At 44.9% G+C, this 25,533-nt stretch overlaps 1 protein-coding gene across 1 annotated transcript in view; it reads left to right on the top strand.

Annotated features, from left to right (window-relative positions):
- Spata17 (spermatogenesis associated 17) overlaps nucleotides 1–24,861 on the top strand; it is a 229,704-nt gene extending 204,843 nt beyond the window's left edge. The window contains exon 12 of the mRNA XM_031338137.1: nucleotides 24,348–24,861. The gene's annotated coding sequence lies outside the window, so the exon portion shown is untranslated. The remainder of the gene's footprint in view (nucleotides 1–24,347) is intronic.
- The last annotated feature ends 672 nt before the right edge of the window (nucleotides 24,862–25,533 follow it).

Genomic DNA, 25,533 nt, shown 5'->3' with positions numbered 1-25,533 from the left:
CGACATGGAGTGTGTCTATATAGCGACATGGAGTGTGTCTATATAACGACATGGAGTGTGTCTATATAACGACATGGAGTGTGTCTATATAGTGACATGGAGTGTGTCTATATAGCGACATAGAGTGTCTATATAGTGACATGGAGTGTGTCTATATAGTGACATGGACTAAGCACCAGATGCTTCTTAAGGCTGAAATTTATTACAATAGCAGCCTCTTTGTTTAGTTAAGAACCCTGAAAGTTGGTCTAAATTCTTTTATTTGAAAAAAAAATGGAAAAGGCTTGCAAGATGGCTTAGGGAGCTGAATTACTTTGTCCAAAGAGATAGCTGAGATGTTAGGAGCACATACTGCCCTTGCGGTTGATTTTAAGCCAGAGGTCAGGTTAATCTCCCTGCCACCCAGGAGAGAGAGAGAGAGAGCCTCAGGCGGGCCACCAGCCTAGGCCCCTGCCTTTGGAACAACACTAGTGCAGCCACTTCGAGTTTAGGGGTCTGTGGTGAGGCTTGCACGCTCATCCTGTTTGTGGACCATCACTACTAATGCTGAGGAAGGTGGCTTTGACATCTCTAGTCTTCCTGTCATGATTGGACTTGGAGATGTTGAATTTAGACTCCAGCATCCTATCCCTGAGTTGCTCAAAACAGCTGGATGCCACTCTCTCCAGAAGAGAAGAATGAGAAGTCCTCCCAGAGGCCTCGTCCCATCTGGTGAGATGAGAGTGACTGGATGGGCAAAGGAGCATGAGCTCACTTCCCAAAGCTCTCCTGTGCTTTCTCCCATAGCACTCTCCAAACACGCTTGCCCACCGAAGCCGTTTGGCTTTGGTGTTTTTACTCTGGAAGGCCATGGATCTGAGGAGCTTTTGAACAAAACGCTGTAGTAAAGCTTCCAATGAATCTGCTCTGTCATCCAAAGTAGCATTTTACCCAGTGGGTGTCAGGGCTTGGCTTTGACATGCCCAGTTCTTTGAGGCAGGGGAAGCTGAAAGGCCCTGCAATCAAAGCTTCCCTGGCCTGCGCCCATTTCTCCTTCCGAGACAGGGAGGGACTTTCCTCTGAAATCTCTCATCCACCTGAAAACTGGATCCACAGGACAGTTACCCCAATCCCTCCCTGAGGTTCCACTGATGGGGAAAGACCAAACCCTACCTCACCAAGAAGGACTAAAGCCTGGCCCCACCCCAGACAGACTTTGCCACGGCTGTCTTCTGTCCTTTGGCCCATTCGACTTTCAGAGAGAAGCAGAAACCATTAGTCTTTGTGCCCATTCCCCTCCCTTGAAAAGTCCTTAAAATCATCTGCTTCCCCTTTTCCACACCACCACCAGGAAATTGTGTAAAATTCTGAGTCTTCCAGGGTCTGGATGTTTTCAGGTGGTGTCCTAGACACACTGATATTTCTATCTTCTCTTTGTTGCTATGTCTTCTGTAGGTTCATTTCAGCAAACCTTCAGAACACAGACAAGGAACTTTCCTAACTCCTACCTAGACTTGGGCAAGGAGAAAGAAAATTATAGGTTACATGCAGCTTTACTTCATAAGAGAGAACAAAGGTGACACTTGGAGTTCTAATTCGCTCGTAAATTATTTTGCAAGGGCTCAAAGATGCCAGGCCACATGCTAGACACACCCCACATCAATTCAAATATGGGAAGTTTAAGGAATTAAGAACTATAGCTAAAATTGGTGTGCTGAGGGACTGGCCAGTAAGTCTGGAGGAGCAGAACACCAGATCAGCAGACAGAAGGAGCGGGACTCAGGTGGAACATCTGAGGAAGGCTTCCCAGCATACAGAAGAACCAGAGAGCTGGCCCTGACTCACCGGGTGATGCTGCACTGTCAGAACCTGCTGTGACGCCGTGTCCTGGGAGAAGTTATTCATGAACAGAGTCCCATCACAGACACGTGGACTTAGAGGAAACTGTCTGTGGTTGTGCAGTAAGAGCCTGCCTAAGCACAGGCTTGAGCCCAGGAAATGCCCTTCCTCTCTGCGGTGTCTCTCTACTGCCCTCTAGTGCCAAGAATTAAAACCATGACTGCTGACAATGAGGCAAAGACTTATTAAACTAAAGCTTTGACCCCAGGAAACAGGTCTTAAAGGGAAGGAAGGTGAAGCTCAGACAGAAGAGACCAGATAAACTGGTGATTGGCAGAACATTTTCATGCAGCCTGCACACTTGTGTGGTGGTTAAACTTCATTATCAACTGGGCTCCGAAATGGATTCGGAGTCACCTGGGAGACATAACTTGTGGGATGTGTCCTTGTAGGTGTTTCCAGAGAGGTTTAACTGAGTTACAATCCACCCTGAAGGTAGGTAGTCCCAACCCTTGAGCTGTGGTGCTATGCTGAACAGACAGGGAAAAGCCATAGAGCTGAGCATTCATCCTGATCACAGATGGGGTGTGACCAGCCCCGTCCGGCTCCTGATCCTGCCACTGTGAACTGTAGCACGAGCCTACAAAAACCCTTTCTCCTTCAAGTTGCTCGTTTGTTGGGTATTTATTCACAGTAATGAGAAAGGTAGTTAATGTAACTCCGTTATGTTTAATTCTCTGAAATTCTCTCAGGCATGTACACTTGACTTGCTCTGCCTCCAGCACTTGGAAATAATTTATATTTTTGATGGTCATCTGATACTTTCCACATTTATGATGTGCTGGTGAGTTTACCCATCATTTCCCATTCAAATCCCCACACCTTCATGTCTCCGAATGAGACTGAACCTATGCCATTTTCAGCTCCCTTCTCTTTGAAGATAACTCCAAATATTATGGAGTTAGAAGAAACAGGACACATGGGTAACATTGTGCTTGCCCCAGCTGATGTCCGGAGAGGTACCAAGTCTCAGAAGAACACACACAACTTCCTTTATTTTCTCTGCCCCAAGGGTTAGCCGTGTTTCTTCAGATAGTTTTCCACAAAGATTCCGTGATGTGGAGGATAGTTGAGATGTCTCCACTCTGAAAGATAAAGACTGTGGTTTCAAAATACCACATATTTGGGAAAAGTTAGATGTATAAAAATCTGTTTCATTGATGCAAATGCTTTGCATATAGAGAAGCATGTTCTTTTTGGTTTTAAAGTTCTGGAGTTCTTTATTCTATTCCTTTAATGATCCATCTAGCATACTTAGTTCCCAGCAACTTTGGTAAAAAGGCCTATATGCCCAAATCAGCCAGCACATAACTGCTTATCTATGTGGAGTAGTGATAAATCTCTCCCACTGAGTAGCTGTGAACCCAGAAAGGGCATTGGTGTCTGTGGGTCCCTGTGACCACCCACATGGTCAGCAGTTTGTTAAAAGGGTTGATGAGACTCAGCAAAGTTGTAATAGTTGTTTTTCTAGTCATTGAAGCTAAAAGGTCCAGACTGAGATCAGCCACACAGAAAGACAGAGCACCTACCACTGCCATGCTACTAAACCAGCCCCTTGAGAGCCCTCTACATCTGTGTATATGTCTGTTGTCTCTTACAATCTTTGTGTCCCTGCTTCACAATGTTCCCTGAACCTTAGGTGCAGGAGCTGTGTTGCAGATGTATTGCTGGGTCTTGCACCCCACAAGCAGTTGACCAGTTTGGTTTTGGGGGATGGTTTCCATGCTGCAAAGAGAAGGCCCTGTTTTGTTGTTCGTTTGTTTGCTCGTTTGTGGGTATAAGAATGAGCATGTAGAATGCAGTGAGCAATTGTGTGGGTCTAGTCGTGGGGGCAGTAGCTTCTCCCCTAAGATCCATGACCTCACAACTAAGCTTGGGTAGTAGGGTCAGGTTTACAGTACTAGGTAGGCATGACTTCCCTCGAGGAAAGGCGGCCATAAGTCTAATTAGACAGCTGTTGGCGACCGCCAAGATCCAAGTGCGACTATTGCACCTTACTGATATGGTTCCCCCCCCCCCAGTCCTGGTTGTGGTTCACAGGTGGGTAGATTGGTGACTGCCCAGGAGCCTGAGCACAGTTTTCAGCTCCACTAGAGGTCAAGGTGATTTATTATAATAAAGTTTTCAGCGCAGGCTCTGTGGCTGTCTGGCAAGGTCTAGGGTCCTCAGCACAGGTCACATTTTAACATTGCCTGGCTGCCTCCACGCATACGACACAGTGAAGTCAAGATGGACAGAGGTAACGCCAAGCTTTAAAGTCACGCTGAGCTGATTGCAATTTTTAATTAAGCAACACAGGCGTTCAGTTGGCTGTAAAGACAACTCCAATTCAACAACAGTTTAGGAAATAGCAGAATCTAAAGAAAGGACACATTTTTTTATATATATATTTCTTCTATCAGGTAATAGTTCTTTTTATCTTTGTATTCAGATTGAAGGGACAAATGGTGTTTTTAAAACCATACTCCTAAACGCTTCTGTCCCTTCTACGCTCCCTAGAAACCCACCCAAATCTAAGGAAAATGGCTGCCTCTCAGGAGATTGGGAAAATTAGTTCAGGCTAATTGCTGCTACATAAGTAGAGTTTAGCAGCTGTGTAAAATAAGAAGGGTGCTGAGGGGAGGGGGATGTGCTCCTATTGCATCAAGAAGAATCCAGGTTCAACTTAAGGACAGCTTGCTAACTAAGAACTTGAAAGCCTGAAACAGTTACCAAGGGTTATGAACTCTCTTTATCTTAAGTAGAGGAAAGAAATGAAAAAATGCAGCGAAGCCATCCCTCAGTCTGGGCGACAGGCCTTGTTTCTCTCTTTATCCCTACCTCAGAAGCTAGACAGGATCCACAGTGAACTCAGAAGCTCTAGAGCAGGCTCAGTTAGCCAAGAAGATGGAGTGTTTTATACCACGCTGCATTCCAGGTTCGGCTTCAGCACAGTGGGATTATTTTTGGAACCGGGCGCTGGTATTTGAGATGAGTTGCTGGAGTACAGAGACAGACTTCTGTGTGGAGTTACACGTTCCAGCACTCTCTAGAAGAAAGCGTCTGCTACAGAAAGTGAATCTGGAACTCACACGCCTCCAGAGGAAGAGGCGCTTGACTCAGAAAAACCAGAAGCCTGATGAAGCCCCAGCTAAGAGGAGACACACTTCCCCGTGTGTCATGGGGTTTGGTCAGCTGTTGACAAGACCTTTAGCCAGAGAGATGGTCAGTTTTACTTCATCCAGGTTGTGTGTATGTCCTCAGATCCTTCAGAACCTTAGTAATGAGACCCCAAAGACCTAGAGAAAGTTGTCTCAAGACACATAAATAGACAGCCTTAAGGAACAGGTGTGACTGACAAATGGACACAGAGGGGACCCAATAAGAACATTGGCTCAGACTTTCTTGGCCTCTCTGAGACCATGACAAACTCCCTTAGATCTCTGTCTATCTGTGTGTCTGTCTCATTTTCTCTGCCTCTGTCTGTCTGCCCCCTCACTTCCCCAGCTCCCCAAACAGGCACCCTTTATTTAAATGCCAGGAATCAATTGAGGGCCTCGTGCATGCTGAGCAAGCACTCTACTACCAAGACCCATCCTTGATCTTACAACAATTCCTTTGTGTTGGCTCTTAGGCAGAAAGGTGGGAGAGTTACTCTGTATTCCTAAGCAGTGTATCTAGCTTCTGTAGAAAAGAGTTGTAATGTTTATGGCCACCCTTAGTGGGTGAAGAAGGTTGGGGCACCCTCCTGGAGGCCCTTTCTTCCAAATGCTCAGCATAGCAAGGAGTTAGACTTTGAGGTTTGTTTTCTGAGTTCTGCTGCCGCTCATCTGTCCACCTGCCTTCTCTACTGGGTTTGGCTCACTGCATCTATAGGAATGGTATAGAAAGCTAACGAGGAAATCGTTGCTCTTGCATGAACACGATGATGTCTTATTAAAAACGATCATGCAAAGTAAGTTGTGATGTCCATTCACAGTCTGTGCACTTCCAAAAAGGCTTATTAATGTAATTGAAGGGCTCATTTATTACCAAACAAAACAACGACAGAATTCTGCTAAGAAATGTTCTTAGTATAAGCAAAATTAGCATGAGTTTACTTAGTAATGAAGTTTAGGACACTGAATCAGGCCATTAAAGATGCATGGAAGCCAGACATAATGGCACATGCCCATAATTCCAGTGTTTGGGAAGTGGAAACTGGAGGGTCAAAGTTCAAGGTCCCTGCTGGCCAGAGAACTTGGTTCCCACCAAACAATATAATTCTGGAATTGGATAGGGCATGCTACTCCAAATTCCTAGGTGCCCAAGCAAAATGAGGAGGTTACCATGATTCCCTGAAGTTTCTGCTGTCTCTTCTAGAAGGTTCACTCTTTTATTACTATTAATTCACTTCCCAGTATCTTTCATAATTATCACAAATTTAATCCCCAGTTCTTAAAAAAACAAACAAACTTACCATTATAAAATGTTAGGAGGCAATTTAAATCAGATGTTAGTAAGATGTGTCCAATGATTGGACAGCCATTGCCCAGGTGCCCACTGAAAGGTATTCTGCCAGTTCCAGAGAACCTTAAGGAGAACATGCAGAAATTCACACTCATGTATCCTCCCCGTTGGAAGGCAGAATCCCTCTGCAGGACAGTATCTCTATCCATCTGCTCCTGACATCAAAGGGAAATCACAAACATTATTTACCTTGGTTTTCACCCTTGGGAACTACCCATCTACAAGTAGAAATCAGTACTGGACAAAGAAGGGGAGAACTGTCACAGTGTCTTTCTGAATTTAAAATACCAAATGACATGAAGGAGAAATGATCCAACACACACACACACACAAACACACACACACACACACACACACACACACAACCCTGTTAGGATTTTACACTGCAGAAGGTGACAGTGTACGGGGCTTTGTTGAGATCCATTAAGGAAAGGCCATGTCCTCTTTGTAAAACATGGCTATCTTATAGATTTACTCATACATTCACTATTTATTCATTTGTTTGCTTTTCTGTTCCATGGTATTTGTCCAATGAACTGGCTCTTAGTGGAATCCCTGGCCCTGGGTAGGGACATGGATTTCTGATAAACAACAAAGATACCATATTGTCTCCTTCCTTAAGTCTTAATTGGGTCTAACAATGACCTGGATAATAAACTGCCCCTAGGGAAAGCTGTCTGTCCTAGAGACTGTAAAACAGTGGTTCTCAACCTTTGGGTCTCAACTCCCAGGCCTCAATCAACCCTTTAACAGTGGCCTCACATCAGACATAACAGCAGCAACATTACAGTTATGGAGCTGTGTTAAAGGATCTCAGCATTAGAAAGGGAGAGAACCACTGCTCAGATATAATGAATATATGAATATAATGAAAATACATTGCATGTAATGTATATGTAAAGCCTGTTTCAACATACAGGTTGGCACAGTGGTTTCCCTGGCCCTTGTCCACCTTCACCCCTCAAGAGTGTTTGTTTCATATTGTGCGCTCCACTGTTCATCCTCCCATCTTGAGAAGATTTCCCTCTGAGATGATCCTTTTAATAATTGCCTGATCTCACCCTTGAGAGGGTCTCGTGTTATTCTGTAGAGAACTCTGCCTTTCATTAAAACAGTAGATTTCAGATAAATGCTAAGAAAGGGACTGAGCCTTGGACCCCTCAGCACCTCTCTCTGCTCTTGCTCATCAGCCATCTTGCCATCCTTGACCACGCCCCCTTGCTTGCCTGCCCTCCCACCACCTTTGCCCACACCCTCTTGGCAGACGTGACCCAGCCCTCTCTACCCTTCTCTGTTCTTGCTCGCAAGTCCACCAGTCATCCTCTACCACACGCCCTTGCTCGCCTGCCCTCCCGCCACCTTTGCCCACGCCCTCTTGCTCACCAGCCCTCTCGCTACACTTCTGTGTTCTTGCTCACAAGTACTCCCAGCATCCTCGACCACGCCCCCTTGTATGCCTGCCCTCTCGCCACCCTTGACCACACCCTCTTGGCAGACATGACCCAGCCCAAGACCATGCTTCACTCTTCACCATCCTAAACATCTTCTATGGTGCTCTTCACACCCTGGGTGCTGCCCCTGACACAGCCACAGGTGGTACCAGCATTGCTGCCATGTTGGCCACGCAGCTAGAGCTGCTGGTGAAGTCCATCATCTCTGTAGATACGGCCGGCATCACTAACTTGTGGTGACAGTCCTCATCACCAGCTTCCTGACTGACAGCATCACTCTCTGATGATAAAAGTACCAGTCCTTCCAGATGTGCCTTCTCCCTGAATCTGGGAAAGTTGCCCGCAGTCTCTCCCTTCTCTCCCAGGGGTTTTCCTCTAGCTGGGCATTGGTCTGTGGGTGATGCTGAGAAGCCTAGAGTCCTGCTTTGTCATTGGCACTGTGTGGCGCTGCCCAGCAGCTCTGGTTTCTCATGAGCATGGCCATGATCCTCATCTTCATAGAAATGCTCCCTCTCCATGGCCTCATCATCATCCTTATCCTCTCTACAAAGTCTCCCACTTCCAGGACCACCAGCCACAGAGTACTACATAAGGACCCCCACTCCTGGTTCCAGAATGAATAGCTTGACATACATGTATGGACAGATTCCCTTCATTGTTGGTCTTATAAATGCATAGTGCCCTGGTGCCAGGGTTCACTGCCCTAGCATAGGCCTGCTTCCTTGCCGAGGAACTCTGGCCCCATTCCTCTCCCATCCAGGCCCCTGACCAGTGGGGATGCCAGCATCTGGGTACCCCACCTCCACCTTAGAGTGCTCTATTCGTGAGGATGTGTCAGGGTTGCCTTTATCTAGTTGTTGACATTTATAAAACATTTGACTTATTCAGAAGTCTGTGGATGAGCCCAGACTCCCAACTACATAGTACCCATTAGTAGAGTGTGGCATTGTGGGGTTCATGTTGCTGGACAGATGTCCCCTGGCCTCTCTCCCTGGGTGTCCAGGCTATCAGGCAGCATTGCTGCTTGCCAGTCCTACCATTGAGCTGACATTTGAGTCCAATAAAGTTCTCACATCAAGACAGGGTGAGTTGAACATTTTCACATTATGTGCTACATAAAATAACTTATTTTGGACATCTTGATTTCTAGATTTGAGGCCAAAAGTTTGGAGTGTATCACAGCTGACTCACTGTAGTTCCCCGAGGTGGGATGTACCCATGCTGCCATGCATAGCTTACCTCTCTTCCCCAGCCACAGCAATCAGCTCACATTGCTCTCACATTGTTCTTGTCAATTTTTCTGAATTAAAGTTAACTTCCATGCCCGGGTAACCACCTCCTCCAAGGCATGTTTCAGATGCTCTTGAAACTCACTCTAGTCATTTTTTATGGGTCTCAAAGTTCAGTATGGGATTCTTGGCTGATTGGGCAATACCATGTGTGGCTATGTTTCTGGCCTGTAAGGTACTGCCAGTGTGTGTGTGTGTGTGTGTGTGTGTGTTTGTGTGTGTGTGTGTGTGTGTGTGCATGTGTATGTGTATGTGTGTGCATGTGTATATGTATACATAAATATATATTACATATATAATTATAAAAATCACCATCCAACAAAAACCAAAAGGCTCAAAATGTCACTGCAAGTTCCTCTTAGAAATGTGGCTTTCACAAAGAAAACAAGGCACACCAGGGCTTCTCTCTCTGATGGAGAGACGCAACACACTCTCAACTGTCTATTTTCTAGTCGTGTGTCTTGTTTGGAAGCCATGTCACTTCCACCCCTCATCAGCATTTATGAATATGTATTGTTTGTTGCATTAAAAAAAAGTTTCGTCCAAACACTGTTGACATTAACTAAGGCTCACAACTGATCTGGACACTGAAAGCCCGGGACAGCCAGATGGTAAGCTCATCTGCAGGCTTGAAACAAAAAACAAGACGGACTTTGATTTCCATGTATCCCCTTGTCTGTGGGTCAGTAGAGAGCGTTGCAGAAGATGCCCATGTACAGAGAGATAGGACTGTAAAATGGAACACAGAGGCCATTCTTGCTGCTGCTGAAATCTAAATCTAAATCAGGCTTAATATTCTAAACATTTAAAATAAGCAAATAAATGTGAAATCCTCCTATTTGACCTTTAAGACATTTTAATAAATGTGTTAAGTCAAGAGGCTTTATAATATGAACTAAAGAGACACATTCCCCAACTTTATGAAATTGGTTTAGTAAAGATGGTTTATTGTATACAGAAAGAAGTTACTGCATCTCCTTTAGGCCAGGAACTACTCTACAAGCTGTGGACCTCGGGGAAGGGGGGTGGCTGGGAGAGAAAGCAACTGAATCTGAAAGCCAGCGCTTTTGTTCTACTGAAGCTAAACGACATGTGCCCAGATATTAGGTGATCAAGTCAGTGGTAGGCGGGCACTAGGGAAGGGCTGGAATTGGATGTGGGGCGTTAGAAAGGGAGCAGGGAAGGTTGAGATGCCCAGAGCCTACAGAAGGGCAGTGGGGAGGCATCGTGGATGCCAGTGACTGAGGACCTCACGGGATGGAAACATGTCTAGGGAGTGAGGAGAGCAAAACTCTAGACATATCCTTGAGAGATATGCTACAGGTGAGATATGCTACAAGATTACGGCCTAGTCTTGTTACCATGCATTATGGATTATAGCTTTCAAATCGAAAATGGCTTGAACAACAAGATTTCTATCCTGATGTATAGGTAAAGTAAGACCCACCATGAATATGACAGCAACATCCTGCACACTGGGACCTGGATGATAAGAGGAAAGAGCATGAAGCCAACCAGTGCTGACATACCCCCACCCCGTACTCCCAATCATGCCCACTTCCGCACTCCTTCCACCCCCAAGCCCCCTGCCTCACTCCCTCACCACACACACACACACACATATGCACACACATACCACACACACACACACACACACACACAGTATGAAAGTAGAAGGAACTGCTTAGAAGAGGTCTTTGATCCACTTGGACTTGAGCTTTGTGCAAGGTGATAAATATGGATCTATTTGCATTCTTCTACATACAGACTGACAGTTAGACCAGCACCATTTACTGAAGATGCCTTCTTTTTACCACGGTATGTTTTTGGATTCTTTGTCAAAGATCAAGTGTCCGCAGATGTGTGGGTTTACCTCTGGGTCTTCAATTCAATTCTATTGGTCTACCTGTTTGTGGACCAATACCACGAGGTTTTTAATCACTATTGCTCTGTAGTACAGTCAGGGATGGTGATTTCCCTAGAAGTTCTTTATTATTGAGGATTGTTTTGACTATACTGGGTTTTTCATTTTTCCATATGAAGTTGAGAATTCTTTCCATGTCTGTGAAGAATTTTGCTGAAATTTTTATGGGGATTTGCATTGAATCTGTAGATTGCTTTTGGTAAAATGACTGTTTTCACCACGTTAATCCCACCAATCCATGAGCATAGGAGATCTCGCCATTTTCTGAGGCCTTCTTCGATTTCTTTCTTGAGAGACTTGAAGTTCTTGTCATACAGATCTTTCACTTGCTTGGTAAGAGTAACACCAAGATATTTTATATTATTTGTGGCTATTGTGAAGGGTGTTGTTTTCTTTTTCAGCCTGTTTATCATTTGTATAAAGGAAGGCTACTGATTTGTTTGAGTTAATTGTATATCCTGCCACTTTGCTGAAGATGTTTATCAGATGTAGTTCTCTGGTGGAATTTTTGGGGTCCCTTATGTATAACCATCATATCACCTGCAAATAGTGATACTTTGATTTCTTCCTTTCTAATTTGTATCCCCTTGGATCTCCTTTTGTTTGTCTAATTGCTCTGACTAGAACTTACAGTACACACACCCTTATCCTTCTAATTTGAGATAAGGTTCTCAGAACTAGTTCATAGCTGCTTCTTGAACTGTATTCCCAAGCCATCAAAGCAACGTTTGTCATCAAGATTTACAAACGCAGTGCTCACTAAAATGTATCTGCAACCCGATCAGTGACCTACCACTCACGGTGTTCAGTCATGTGAATTTGAGCTATGAAAATCACAAATGGGGAAGAAAATTACATCAGTTCCTTTTCAAGAATTTTGGTTGGCACAAACAGGGTGGCAAGCTTTTCTTAGATCTTAACTACTATGAAGGAGAGTAAACTTTCCTGTCTCTCTCAACTGTGAGTGGATGTGCAAACCTTTATAATGAAATCAAGAGAAGCTGCTGAGCAAAAAAATGAAATTAATTTTGTAAGAAAAATGATAAGATGTAAGAATGTCGATACACACATATTCATACAGGATTTTTCCCAATGATGTCACGATGGCAAATGGACTCCTAACAACACATTTACTACAAGGACAAATATCATCAAATATGTGCACATTCGCATCACAAAGATGCTACATGACCCCCAGCATCCTTAAAAGCATAAAGACTGGCAAGGCCCAATGTCGTCCAGGATACCAGCAATAAGAATCCTCCTTCTGTGTAGGCAGAGATGTTGACACAGTATGGCCACGCTGACAGACGGCTTGGCAGCGTCCTCTTACAAAGTTAATCCAAAAATCCTCTCCTAGAAATCTATCCAAAATGAAATGGACATCTCCCCTTTATCAATCAAAGGTTAACATAGCTAAAATATCTTAAAGTGAATGGATGTTACGTTGGCGTAATGGAATAACATTTACAAGGAAGGAGAGATAATTGATTCAGGAAATAACAGATATCTCAACTTCATTTGTCTAAGCAAAAGAAGGATGAATGAAAAGGTATTGGAGTGTATGCCATCGCATATCACAAGAAGGGGAAAATTTTAAGATTAAAAACAAATGATTAGAGATTGCCAGGGGATGAGGGAGCTTAGGAGAGGGACTTTGAGAGCAGGGTCCTCTTCTGTGTGGTACCGTCTTGAAGGACATACCACGGAGTTGTCAGTACTTACAAAATGACATTATAAAAAGGAGACCTTTCTTGACTTTTCAAGTCAAGATGTTGCTGTCATGAGAATAGAATGAAGACTTTACATCAAAAGTGTATGGCTGGATGAAGGAAGAGGAAAAAGAAGGCAAACTACCCCAACTTTGGAGAAATTGTGCTAGGCTAGGCGGTGTCCTCCCTGAGATGTGAGAGGATGAGCTGCCTGCTCCTGATGCCACAGAGGTGCCGGCAGCCATGCGTTCCTGGACATGGCGGCTGTATGCCTTTCAACCGTGAGCCCAAATAAATCCTGCCTCCCTTACGTTGTACCTGTTCCAGTATTATTCACAAAAATAGCAAGAGCAGCAAATATGAGTATTTTCAGGGCAGAGGAAAGCAGCCATACATTACATGCAAAACAGAAAGGCAAAGGGAAAAATCCATGAACAGCAGTCTGTGCCCAGTGCTAACTTGGTACCAGACATTTAAGGCAACTTAGTCCGGACTTTTATGCGGAGTGGAGCTCTGCCCTCTTCATGGGGAAGCAGCAGACCACGGGCTGCCTGGAAGACACGTATTCAACAGACAGTTCACTTAGGAGGAAAATTCGGTTTCTCTTCAGTCCTCAGGCAGCAAAAAGGTGGTACATTAACCCCTGCAATCTTTCAGCAGTGCAGAAAGTAAATCTAAGTCACACCATCCAATGGATACGAGGTTCTGCTATGGAAAATACATAGGTCAATGCCATCTGGCACTTTTCCACAGTCATTTTCTCCTCCCCACATTTTATTATTATGGTGTCTATGAAAAGGTCCCCTGAACCATAAGGAAAGTATGAAAAATGGCCACTAAACATCCATCATTTTTGTAATATAAATAAATGTGTGGTATAGTAATAAATGTATAGTGTTCTCTATACATTCATTATTGCAATAAATATGTGAAGGATGTTTCAGACCAGAAGGGTGTAATTCCAGCCATTCGCCCCCATTCATCATAGAGAAATTTTCTTCCTGAGGGACTGTATTGCAAAGTTTTGTGACTTTTAAAGAATAAACACATGGTGTGGCAGGCCTGTAAGCCTCTTCTACTTGCCGGTCCTTGTGAACTGGGGTGGATTATGTCATTTCCTCCGAAGCCTCATAATGAAGCCTGAAGAGCCACAACCCTGAAATGCGGCTTAGCTGAAATGGCTCTCGCAGTGCCAGCAAAAGATGACTCACACTTGGCTCAGGAGCTGTCTCTGGAAACTGCCAGGACAAAGGGCAAAGGTAACTCACCTGGAGCTCTGTCACCTCACAAGCCACTTTGGAAACAGTGGCATGTCGCTAAATATATACACATTAACTGACTTTTTTTAAATAAACGTTTTTGCCATGTAGAACTCTGTTATGCGTATAGACATTTATAATACATATATATATGTATATATATGTACATATATATATCTTATCCATCTATTCTCAAGGCATAGATATGTCTATTTAGATCCAATGGCTCTTCTTCATCCCTTGATTTTTAATGATGCAGCCTAAACAATGTTAATTGAGTCCTACAATGTCACTAGTCTCAAAACAGGACCTTGGCTGAAGTTGTAACTCTGCTCTCATTCATTCCCGTGCTCCTAGGAATTAAGAAAATCACATTAAAAAATATGTGGTGGCCTGGTTCATTTTTCTGCCCTGCCAGCAAAGTTCAGAAAACATCTGTGCACCTGAGTCCCTGCTGCTTCTGGGACAGGGCTTCCCACCACTTCTTGGGGGAAACTGTGTCCCCAGATGCCTTGTTAGGGAATTTGTCTCCTCATGCCTGGCGAATGTCTTTTCGTCAGCATCGTATACATCAATGGACCACCCAGTTATCATATTCCTCCTGGGCTATGTGTCAAGCTGCACATTTATTTTTCTTAATCTTTTCTCAGAAATCAATTCCGTGAGTCCCTTAATCATTTTTATTGATCTCGCTTGAATTTTCTCTAGGATGATGGCACCTGTCTGCTCCTGAAGCCCAGGTGCTGTCTGCCTCACTTACTGTCACCGTCTCCATGGAGGGTCAGCTGCACTCCACAAATACTCAGCCCTGAGCATGCCAGCTGACATCTGTCTCAAAAAAACCAAAAAACAAAAAACAAAAAAACCAAAAAACAAAAAACAAAAAAACCAAAAAACAAAAAACAAAAAAACAAAACAGCTGTCCCCCCCCCACAATTTGTGAGGCCCTACCCAACAACTGCATCTTAACCATTTGGGCATCTTGTGCCGATTCTGTATCAGATTCCATTATACACAAAGCATCGACATTATTAAGTGTACGGGTCCACATTCCCGCCATGTCTGTAAATTTCTGAGACTGCATACCTACTCTCTCCACCCAGCGTCCTGCTTCTCTGCTCCTCAGGGAACCCACTTATGTCAGATGAACCTTGTAAGACTGTGTCGAAAGAGAAATAACGTACAAATTATGTTCAATTTTAAAAATCTCCTACTTGGAAAAGGTGGCAAGCTTGTTGCACATGCAACTAACTTGTGTGACTAAAACAGAGACCATGTGGAGAGTACCAGGAAACACAGGATTCTCAGTAGATGTGTGGAAAAGACAAATTATTCTATAGGAGAAATGAGGGAGATGATGGCTGTGTCTACGGTGACTGTCCCTTTTTGTGGGCACCAGCTGATGGCCCAAAGGTTTTTACTAATTTTTTTTTAAACCTAAGTATCCATGAGAGACACAATTATTCGGGTGTTTACTTACATATTATTTTGCATAAAGAGGATTGAACCTAGATCCTCATGCATGCTAGACAGGCAGGTGCTCTACCCCGACCTGTGACCCAACCCTATGTTGGCCATTTTTGTAGATACAAGAAGTGAGCCTGTAACACTCTCTGGGAAGCCATGAACAAAAATCCATTCATCTAGAACAGGGACTGTAGCAGACCAAATTGAAGATCGTATCCAAGTCTTGTTCAGTGAGCCCCTAAGTCTACTGGGGCCACTTTTCAGGAGCCCTGATGTCTGCTGCAGCTAGAATGTTCAACCCAGCTGGAATGATGGCTCACCAAGGCTCAGGCTCCAGAGCTCTCTACCCAACTTGCAACCACCTGGGCTGAAGTCTACCAGCAATCTTTACTTCTCAGGTAATCTTGGGATGGGGCCCACGGATACTGTAACTTTTATGAGCTTCCACCTCCCTCCTAAAGAGAGTGTTTCAGTTTGAAAGAAAGAGCCAGAAACATTGAAAGCGCACCCTAGGTCAGAACAGTCAGTAAACTAAAAGGTCGGAGCGCAGGGTGTAAACCGAGGCCTGCTGTATTAGTGTGTTAGTGCACACTAGGACACTTCGCACGTTTGGGAAGCGTGGATGCATTCAGCTAGATGATGGCATCAGAAACACATGTATGGAACTTCCCATGAGTCAGGTTTCCACACCAGCATCTTAACCAACTGTCCAGAGAAGCCCACAATCCTAGGGTGGGGGGGGCAGAATTAGCCAACTATGTACTGTTAAGCATTTTTTTAATGAACTTGTTAACAAAAAAAATAATAACTTGAAACTTTATTGAATCCTCTTTTGAAAATCTGTGCTTGAAGGTGCTGGAGAGACAGCTCAGCAGTGAAGGGAACTTACTGTGCAGTTCTGAGGAGGGAGGAGATTTGGATAGCAGCACCCATGGAACAACCAGATGTCCTACCCTGCACAACCTATCACCCTGCTGGGTCCCACCCTGCACATCCTATCACCCTGCTGGGCTTGCTGGCGACTCACAGGGAGACCCTGATGTAAAGAAATGTGTAGAGAGTAATAGAGGATACCTGACACACTTTAGCTTTCAAGAGGATGCATAAGTGTGTGTCCATGTACACATACACCAACACAGATGCATGCATGTATGCATACATACATACATACATATATACATACATAAAATTAATATAAAAAATATTTAAATTCTGTGTCTAGAGAAATATTCTGTTATTTTTTTGTGTGTTTGCTTTTTGTTTTTTGGAATGGGGTCTCATGGGCCCAGTTTACTAAGTAGCCAGAGGTTAGCTTCGAACTCCTGCTCTTCCTGTTTTCACCTCCCAAGAACTGAGATTACAGGGGTGTACCAGCATACCTGAGGATTTGCTTTTACGAAAAAGGAGAAGCATCAGAATATTTCAGACCCTGCAGGTCTACCCGGAGAGCAGCTCACTCATGTATGGACCCCAGCTTTCCTCACTGTTTTTTGAGGCCAAACAACTCCCCAGGCACTAGAGAGCTGTCACTCTGGAAGGAGGAATTGAAAGAGAAGAGCGGCTGGCCCTGGGCTCTCAATCTGCCATGGCCCGTTTGTCTTTGCTAGAAAAGCAAGAGCCTCCGTCTCCTCTACGTGAGATTGTCCGGCTTAGCTAAAGCTAACATCAAATCCACCTGCGTCAAATCTCTATGTCAAAATGAAAAGTATCTCCAGTGGACTCAGTTTGTCCTCCAACAGACAAAACAATCGTCCCTGAATGTGAACACAGCATCCAGGGCGCGACGAGGGCAACCTCCGGTCCTCGGGCAGGCTCCCCTCACCACTGGGCCACAAGCTGAAGACAGTTCCCAGCTCTCTCCCCGCTCCGGAGTTTGGAGGCCCTGCAGCAGTGAGGCTTTTAATCTACGACCTAATGCCTGTTACTAAGTGATTCTGGCTGTGTCAATAGATGTGTTCGCAACTCTGATTGTGTTAATGAATTGAACATAATTAAACTTGCAGCACGTCATGAGTTTCTTCTGGCAGAACTCAGGAGATTTTTTTTTTTTTTTTTTTTTTGAAAAGAAAAAAAACCAACAGTCTCTGTTGAAGCAAATGCACCACATAGCTTCAGGTGTCACGCTGCAGTCTCAGCAGAAAGGGTTGAAATGAGGTGTTCTGGAACTGGCTATGTGAAGGCTCGTCCTTGGTGACTATAAAACTAGCCTCCCTTTGCAGTGACAGTAGCCTTCCTCTCTGGTGAAGTCTGCCAGGCCAGAGGCTCCCTTAGGGTAGAAAAGATGTGCAACAGCGATGAGTTTCCATTGTCAACTTGGTGAGATGTTTGAATCACAACAGAGACAAACCTGTGATTGTGTGTGTGAGGGAACTCCTTAACCGACGTAGCTGAGATAGGAAGACACAGCCTGAGTGTGAGTGAATCCGTGGGTTAGGGTCCTGGACTGAATAAAGGGTGAAAGCAAGCTAAGCCCCAGCTTCTCCATCTCCTGACTGTGGCTGTGATGTGAAGAGCTGCCCCAGGCTCCGGCTGCTCACACCTCCCCCTTGTCATGAAGACAAAATAAGCCCTCCCTTCCATAAGTTGCCTTACTCATGGATTTGATCACAGCAGTTTTCGCCCCCTGGGGGAAGGGAGTCCCAAGGATGGGGTGGGGACTTGGGAGGACTGGAAAGTGAGGATGCTTGGGATGGGGACTTGAGAGGACTGGAAAGTGGGGATGCTTGGGGTGGGGACTTGGGAGGACTGGAAAGTGAGGATGCTTGGAGTTTATGATATGACATTCCCAATTAACAAAATATTATGAAATATATATAACTACAAATTGTACCTTAACTTACAGAAATTACATAATTGTATTAAATAATGAAGTTCTTGTTGAGTGTTAATACCAATAATGAATGGCTTTACTACTTTGGGAAGAATTTCTATGAAGCACATGAGAGTCAGAAGATAGAAAGAACTGTGTTACAAACAAAATAGAGCAACAACCCAAAATTAAAAACAACCACACAAAAGCTTAGGAGTGAGTTCCCTGGGAACCTTCCCACTGGGCAGTCAGAGAAAGACGGACCCGCCATTGCCACTGTCATCTCCCATGTATCTGGGCCCTCGGATTGAAGCTTTTCCATATAGGGCTGAATTCAGTCCTCACAAAAGCCCAGGAGAAGTGGCTGCCTCCATTTGACAAGAGGAAGGTAAACCTCCAAGAAGTCGCACCACTGACCGTAAACACCGAACTTAAATATGGTACCTGAGATTCAACTTCAAGTCTGCCTGATTTCCTCACTGCCTTTTACATAGCTCCAGGCTATTCAGAGGAACCATCTACGAAGCTAGGTTTACCCTTTAGGCCTGGTGTTGTCCCCTAAACCAAAGTTACAAAGAGATTTCGGAGCAAGAAATACTTTGCTGAAAAAAACAAAAAAACAAAATGAGGAAGCCTGTGTAGCCTCAAGGTGGCTGTTCTCATGGCGTCCACAAGCTTGTGGACGGTAGCTCGCCCCCTCCATCTGCTTCAGTGAGACACTGTCAGTGCTTAACAGTTGATTATTGCTGACAAGCGTTTCCTTTGAATTATCTTTTTATGAAACATGGCTGTCAAAAGAGAACCACCTTAAACTTACAATACCTAAAAGCTTGGTTTGCGATAAAGAAAAACAAATAAATCAAGACCTAGAGGATCATTCATCACTTATTAGCACAAGAAGAGAGAACGTGCACTTCTGAAACCAGAAAGTTTGTGTGCCTGTATTTCAGTTTTGCTAGAACATTCCCCAATAATTTTTCAGGGTTACTAGTATTTTTTTTTACTATTTTCATATCAGCGAAATATTTAAAATGGAGAGATGAGGAGAAAGACAAAGCAAAGGGTTCCCTATGTTGAAATAAACTTAGTTTTATTTACAGTTTGTGAGCACCTCATGACCCTGTGCCTGTTCTGGCCCAATAAAAGCAACAGTGTCACCTTCACTTCCTCCCCACAAGACAAGGAGGAGCTGAGCATCACATAAACAGGCCTGTCCCACCATAAGCTCACTCGCTGGTAGCCCTGCACCCTCTTCAGGAAGGAGAGAAAGTTACCCAGAAAGCTGGGAAACTCTGGCTTCCGGGGCAAGGGCACATTGGATCCCACGCATGGCCTCCAAGTGGCATTCAGAAAAGCCAAAAGAATGAGGACAGCGCAAGTGTGACTGAGGCGCTATGGAACTGAGACGTAGCTCAGTGTGACAAAAGAGCCTATGAGAAAGTATGAAGCCCACAGGCGACCAAGGACCTACTGCAGCCCAGATGGATACTGCTGAAACAAAAGTGCCACCATTGCTGAAGGAAAGGCTAAGCACAAATGATACTTTTGTCGTTTATTGATCTGTTTATTTATTTATCGAGACTGGGTTCCACGCTGTAGCCCAGGTTGGCTTCTTACTCAATAATCCTCTATCCCCAGCCTCCGGCCTGTTGGAATTACAGCTGTACAGCACCATGCCAAGCCAAATGAGACTCATTAATCATTTCTCGAGCTTACTAGTTTTAATTGATTTTTTTCAGGCATAACCTTTTAAATAAGGTATAGTCTATTATCATCACTCGTGGATTCCATATTTGTGAATTTGCCTGCTCGCCAAAAATTACTTAAGCTTCAAATCATTCCTGTGCTCTCCTGGCCACTCGAGGACACACACAGGATGGGCAAACCACAGCATTCACTTGCACACTCCTTGCTGGGGTCAGATGAAGGGGTGGCGCACTTTGTTTTGTCAGATTTAGTGCACACCCCACCAGTGCTCTTTCTATGCTGTATTCCAAGGGGACCTTTTGACATTTATGTGGTTCGGTTGGTGGCATTACTGTTTGAAGTTGTGATGTTGAAGCTACTACCTCTACCTGTAAGCTCAAGAAGATGGACATGTGCCCTACACACAAATCAGTGTGTGAGATCGACTTTGTTCAGACATTTAGTATAGCGCTACTATGATTTCTATTTCAGTGAAGCAAATTGTGTGTGTACGTATATATGCATATGTATATACACATTATATACTATATATTATACATACAGTGCTGTTGAAACAGAACCACAATGGAAATGATTAATCGGTTGATGATCATGTGATGACCAGAGACTCTTGGGAACTAACCCTGCATTTCCTTAAGGTCAACGGTTGGTCTTGCTCAGTGCTTACAACAGTTTCAGAGAATGTACCCAGTATGTCTCAGAGGTCGATTCAAATTTCTCAGGGAATAGGAATTATTCTAGTGTAGTTTGGCCCAAGAGAAAGAAGTCGGGATAAAAATTTTCTTTATTCTAAGACCTTGTGCTAACATTAAAGAAGGTAAATTCCAAAGCTGCCTCAATCTAAAGTTCCCTTTTTTTCTTCATGTGCAGATCTTAAGACTGACCAAAGTTAACATTTACCCAGGACTCTCAGACTCTCTCTGGTCCCCCACAGGCAGTGGGAAGGTGCCTAGGAAGCTGGACCTGGAGGAGGGGCAGGAGAGTGTGGAGGCAAAGGGGAGGGGCAGACCAGGGAACTGGCTGCCAACTCCTCGTCCCGATAAATAATATCCATCCCATCTGTTCATAATTACTAGTTATCTTATCTTAAAAGTACATCAGAGAGAACTAGATGGCTCAGCAGGTGAAGGCACCTGCCCCCGAGCCTGACAGCCTGATTCCTGGACCAATTTACAGTGGAAGGAGAAAACGGACTTTATATGTTATCCTCCGACCTCCACACACTACATGACGGCACATGTGCACACATGTGCGTGAATGTATGCATGCGTGCGCGCGCGCACACACGCGCACACACACACTGAGAAAGAGAGAGAGACAGACAGACAGACAGAGAGAGAGAGAGAGAGAGAGAGAGAGAGAAGGGACCTAAATAAATATGGAATAATTCTTTAAAGTACACTAGGGAATAATATTTAGTGAAATGATCATTCTCTATTTGTGTAGACAAAGTGGATCTGTGAGCGAATGGCAATTTAGAAGCCTAAATGGGATAGATGGCTTCAGTGACACAGGTCAATGCTGAGCCATGCAAACAATGGCTTAGGGAAGTATTTGCAGTGTCCAGTCATCTGCTGTGATGGCAAAAGCAGCATCCTGGAGGAGGAGGCAGACTTCTCACTCCCACAGAGACCTGCTTCATCACTGGGAAAGCCCTGGGCTCCTAGCTGGGGAGCTTGCTTCTGAGATGCCCTCCCTCTGTCCCTCCCTCCCTCCCTCCCTCCTTCCCTCCCTCCCTCAGTCCTTCTCTCCCTCCCTTCCTCCTTCCCTCCTTTCCTCCCTCCCTCCCTCCCTCTGTCCCTCCCTCCCACAACAACACTCCATAGGGTTTCTGCCTGTGTCAAAGATAGATTGCACAACAGGATTTTTATTTAGAAGCCACATCCAGTTAAAAAAAAAAAAAAGAAAAAAAAAAGCAGAGATCTTTAGTGAATTCAGTCTTCAAAAGCACGGATCTGACCTCCACTTGCCTTCCTGCATTTAAACAACATATTTCTGTGCAATACTAAGGAACACCTATTAAGTGGAAGATAGCGTCAAACTGTGGGTTTTCAATGCAGAAACATGGTAAGAAGCATGGGGCTACAAACACGTACCTCCTGACAGATATAGGAGGGAAACGTGAAGTTTATCTGGGGACTAGAAAATGTTCTTAGATAGTAACACTGTCCTGTTAGATGACATTTTCCTGGCTCTTTCTAGCTTAAACTCAGGGAGGGAGCTAGAACCAGCCCTCACAACAGAGCCAGGGAGACACAAGTGAGTCCTGCCTCTCTTGTTGAAAATGTGTGTGTCCACCTCGACCCTGTAATCTGCAGATAAGGAGACAGTGTCTAGGAATGCACTCCCGGTGAGCTCATGTGGCCATAGGGACCCTGCCTCTCTGATCTGTAATTATTCCTTTGCTGTCCTGGAGATGCACAGAGAACAATTAGGTCAGTCATGCTATCGTAGAAAATTGTGCTACCCCCCTCCCCTATTGTACACACACAAGGCAGTAGATAACTTCCTCAGAGGAGTCCGCCAGAAGCTCCCAAATGCGCCCACTTTGTGGACATCATTTCACTTGTGTCTACTCCAAGGGAAGTTGTTCCTCTGTGGAAGAGGGCTGAGCTGTCACCTTCGCTCAGGCATCCCGTGCTCTCTGTCATGTCCATCACACATATGGTGCCTGGCGGGGTGCACCTCCACTCCAAGGCCCTTTCTGGAGAGCATCTGCTGACACTGCCAGCCTGATGCCACCAACCTCAGCACCACCTTTTCCCAGGTTTCTTGCTGAATCAACCAATTAGCTCAAATCATCTCTGACTGCTTTGAACTGTGTCTTGTAAAAACATGGGCGGAAGGGGACCCGGCAAAGTCCAAAAGTCACTCTTAAGAGCCAAGCTTCGGATCCCCCGGAGGGTGGCATCGCCTCTCTGCCTTGCATTTAATAGTTAGTGATCTTGGGGCTTAAGTTTGTGGCACGGGTTCTAGAAGAATCCTGGAACAGCGTCTGGGGACTGGATTCATCATTAACTTTCCTCAAGGCATTTTTTCTAGGGATCTTTCCACAACCTAAACCCTAGACCACAGGATTCATTTCGGGGGTGGGGGTGGGGGTGGGAATGAATAACGACTCTCTGCTCAAGGGATCGATGATGTATTCTATAAGAGATTATCTTTCCTTTAACAGCCGCACCTCAGCTTATCCTCTGTCTGTGACAGTTCCCACACCCGTGTTCCCAGAGTCACATAATCAGAAGAGAGCCCAACAGCTCCGTGTCCTGTTGCCAATCATGCCAACAGTCTAGGGGGTCAGGCTCCTTGCCCCTTCCCTGGGCTTTTTGCACACTTGGGGGGGGAGGGGGGAAGAGGAGCAAAAGCTCTGGTAGTGTTTGTTTCCTTTGAAATTGTCTTGCCCTGGTCCCAAACGCTTACCTGGATTACTAAATAACACTAAAGATACCTGAATGTTTATAAGGACTATAACCACAAAAGGGATCAATAAAATTGCACTCTCTAAGACACACATGAACTCCCACATGGTCCTTTGCAGGGTATTTATCTGTTGTTAAGTGATGTAGTTCTATTAGGAGACTACGTCCCGCGACCCCTGATGTTCATCCTTCCACTCAACCCAAGAGCGGCTCGGGGTTCTTTACCCAGAGGATCTATCAAACACCTACCTCCCTGTGTCATTCTCTCTGGAACATTCCTGAAACTTTTACAAGTGAAAGCTCGGCAGCCCACGAAGCAGACTACCATTTCGAAAGCGATGTCCACCGACCGTAATGATCCGCACACTTGCTCCACCTTCACCGTAGATCCCGCGATGGAGACGAGGAAGAAATGTAGGAAATAATGGGGGTTTTCTCTATCCTTAAAGTACGTCTCCCCACTAAGTAGATTATTTTAGATTTTTTCCCATTTAGTGTAATTAGTGCATATGGTCCAGCTGTGAAGGAATAGCTGAGGACTCCTAACTTATTATTAATTAGGCTCATTAAAATGCAAGCAAGAGAACGTTGCCTAGGTAAACAATACCTTATGTCAAAAAGTCATTACTTGACAAGAGCAAGTCTTCGTAGCTAAAGTCATCACCGATGCTTGGTTGAGGTGTTCTTTAAGGCTCCATGGGTGCCAGTTAAACTACTTTTGACTGACATCAAGGACAGACACGCAGAGCTGAAAGGAGCCAGTGGGTACGGCACAGCAATTCTTCACACATCATTTCAAAATACGTCTGTGGGAGGTTAAAGGTTGACAGCCCAATGACAGGCCTTCTTCAACTGCCGCGGTGGCGCAGCAGGGGCACGTCAGGAAAATTTCCTCGGCTCCCCTGAACGTCTTACATGTTCACATTTCTTTTCCTGTCTCCCAGGTTCGGAGGCACTGACAGCACTGTGACAAACACCTGGGAAAGACAAATGCACAGTATCCCTGGCGGAGGAGAAAGACACCTGCCCTGGAGTGGGAAGTCTCTCCTGATGCTTGGCCAGATTGAAGGGGAAAGGAGGCCTGACTGGGTCCGGAGGGATGTCACACGCTGGCCCCGCCAGCCATCACCTCGAGATTGCCCAGGATGTGTGCAGGTGAGCTGTGGCCTGTAGCCACTGGAAGCACAGCTCTACGGGCAGACGGAGAGACCACGGGTTACACAAGGAAGATCTACAGAGTCAACTTGGCCCTTCTGTTGGTGGGAGAACACAGATTGTCAGGGTCTGCCTTGAGGGTCGCAGGGGACCATCCCTAGGCATAGCTTCATCTCTGGAGTCCTTTGATGGGCAGCTGCAGAAGCGACAAGCACACACAGACGAGCTGACTTTCAGAGTTCTAGACATGCTTCCCTGTCTTTAAAAGTCTGTACACGCTTGCAAATAAATCACTGCAGGATATAGGCTCTGGTCTAAATGGATCAAAAGAGGCCATTGACAGATGCTGAAATGAGTGTCTACCTTTAACAGTGGGTCAATTGATAAGTGTCTGACCTAGACTTGTGACTGGCATGAAGAGCTGTCAGGAAGTAATCTTCTTCGTAGTGATGACAGTGAGTCAGGGGAAGAGGAAAAAGAGGGAAGACAAATACAGGGAAGGCTCCCACTCCACGGCGAGCCCATTACTGCCCCCCTCAGGCCATCCTCAGACAATATTGTCTTTCATAATGGTGGGCCACACCTGGACTGGATGAAGGACAGAGCAGGGCAGTCCAGAAGTCCAGGAGCGGGACTCAGGGAAAAAAACTATGACTTGCTTTAATCAATACATTGTTACTGGTACCAGTTTATACCATTCCAAAGTGATTATAGAAAAAAAAAAGGCTAAATGTAAGGCAGAATTGGCCCATGTTATATAGAAAGATTGCAGTTTGATTGTTGGTTTTGCTATTGTTTTGAGACTGGGTCTCACTATATACCAAGAAACCCTAACTTTAGAACATAATACATAGACCAAGCCAGGCTTCTTCTTCTTTATTTTATTTTATTTTATTTTATTTTATTTTATTTTGGTTTTTGGTTTTTGGTTTTTTGAGACAGGGTTTCTCTGTGTAGCCCTGGCTGTCCTGGAAC

Source organism: Mastomys coucha, unplaced genomic scaffold (assembly GCF_008632895.1).
Source record: "Mastomys coucha isolate ucsf_1 unplaced genomic scaffold, UCSF_Mcou_1 pScaffold1, whole genome shotgun sequence".
NCBI classification, from domain to species: domain Eukaryota; kingdom Metazoa; phylum Chordata; class Mammalia; order Rodentia; family Muridae; genus Mastomys; species Mastomys coucha.
This window is presented reverse-complemented; position numbering and strand designations above follow the sequence as displayed.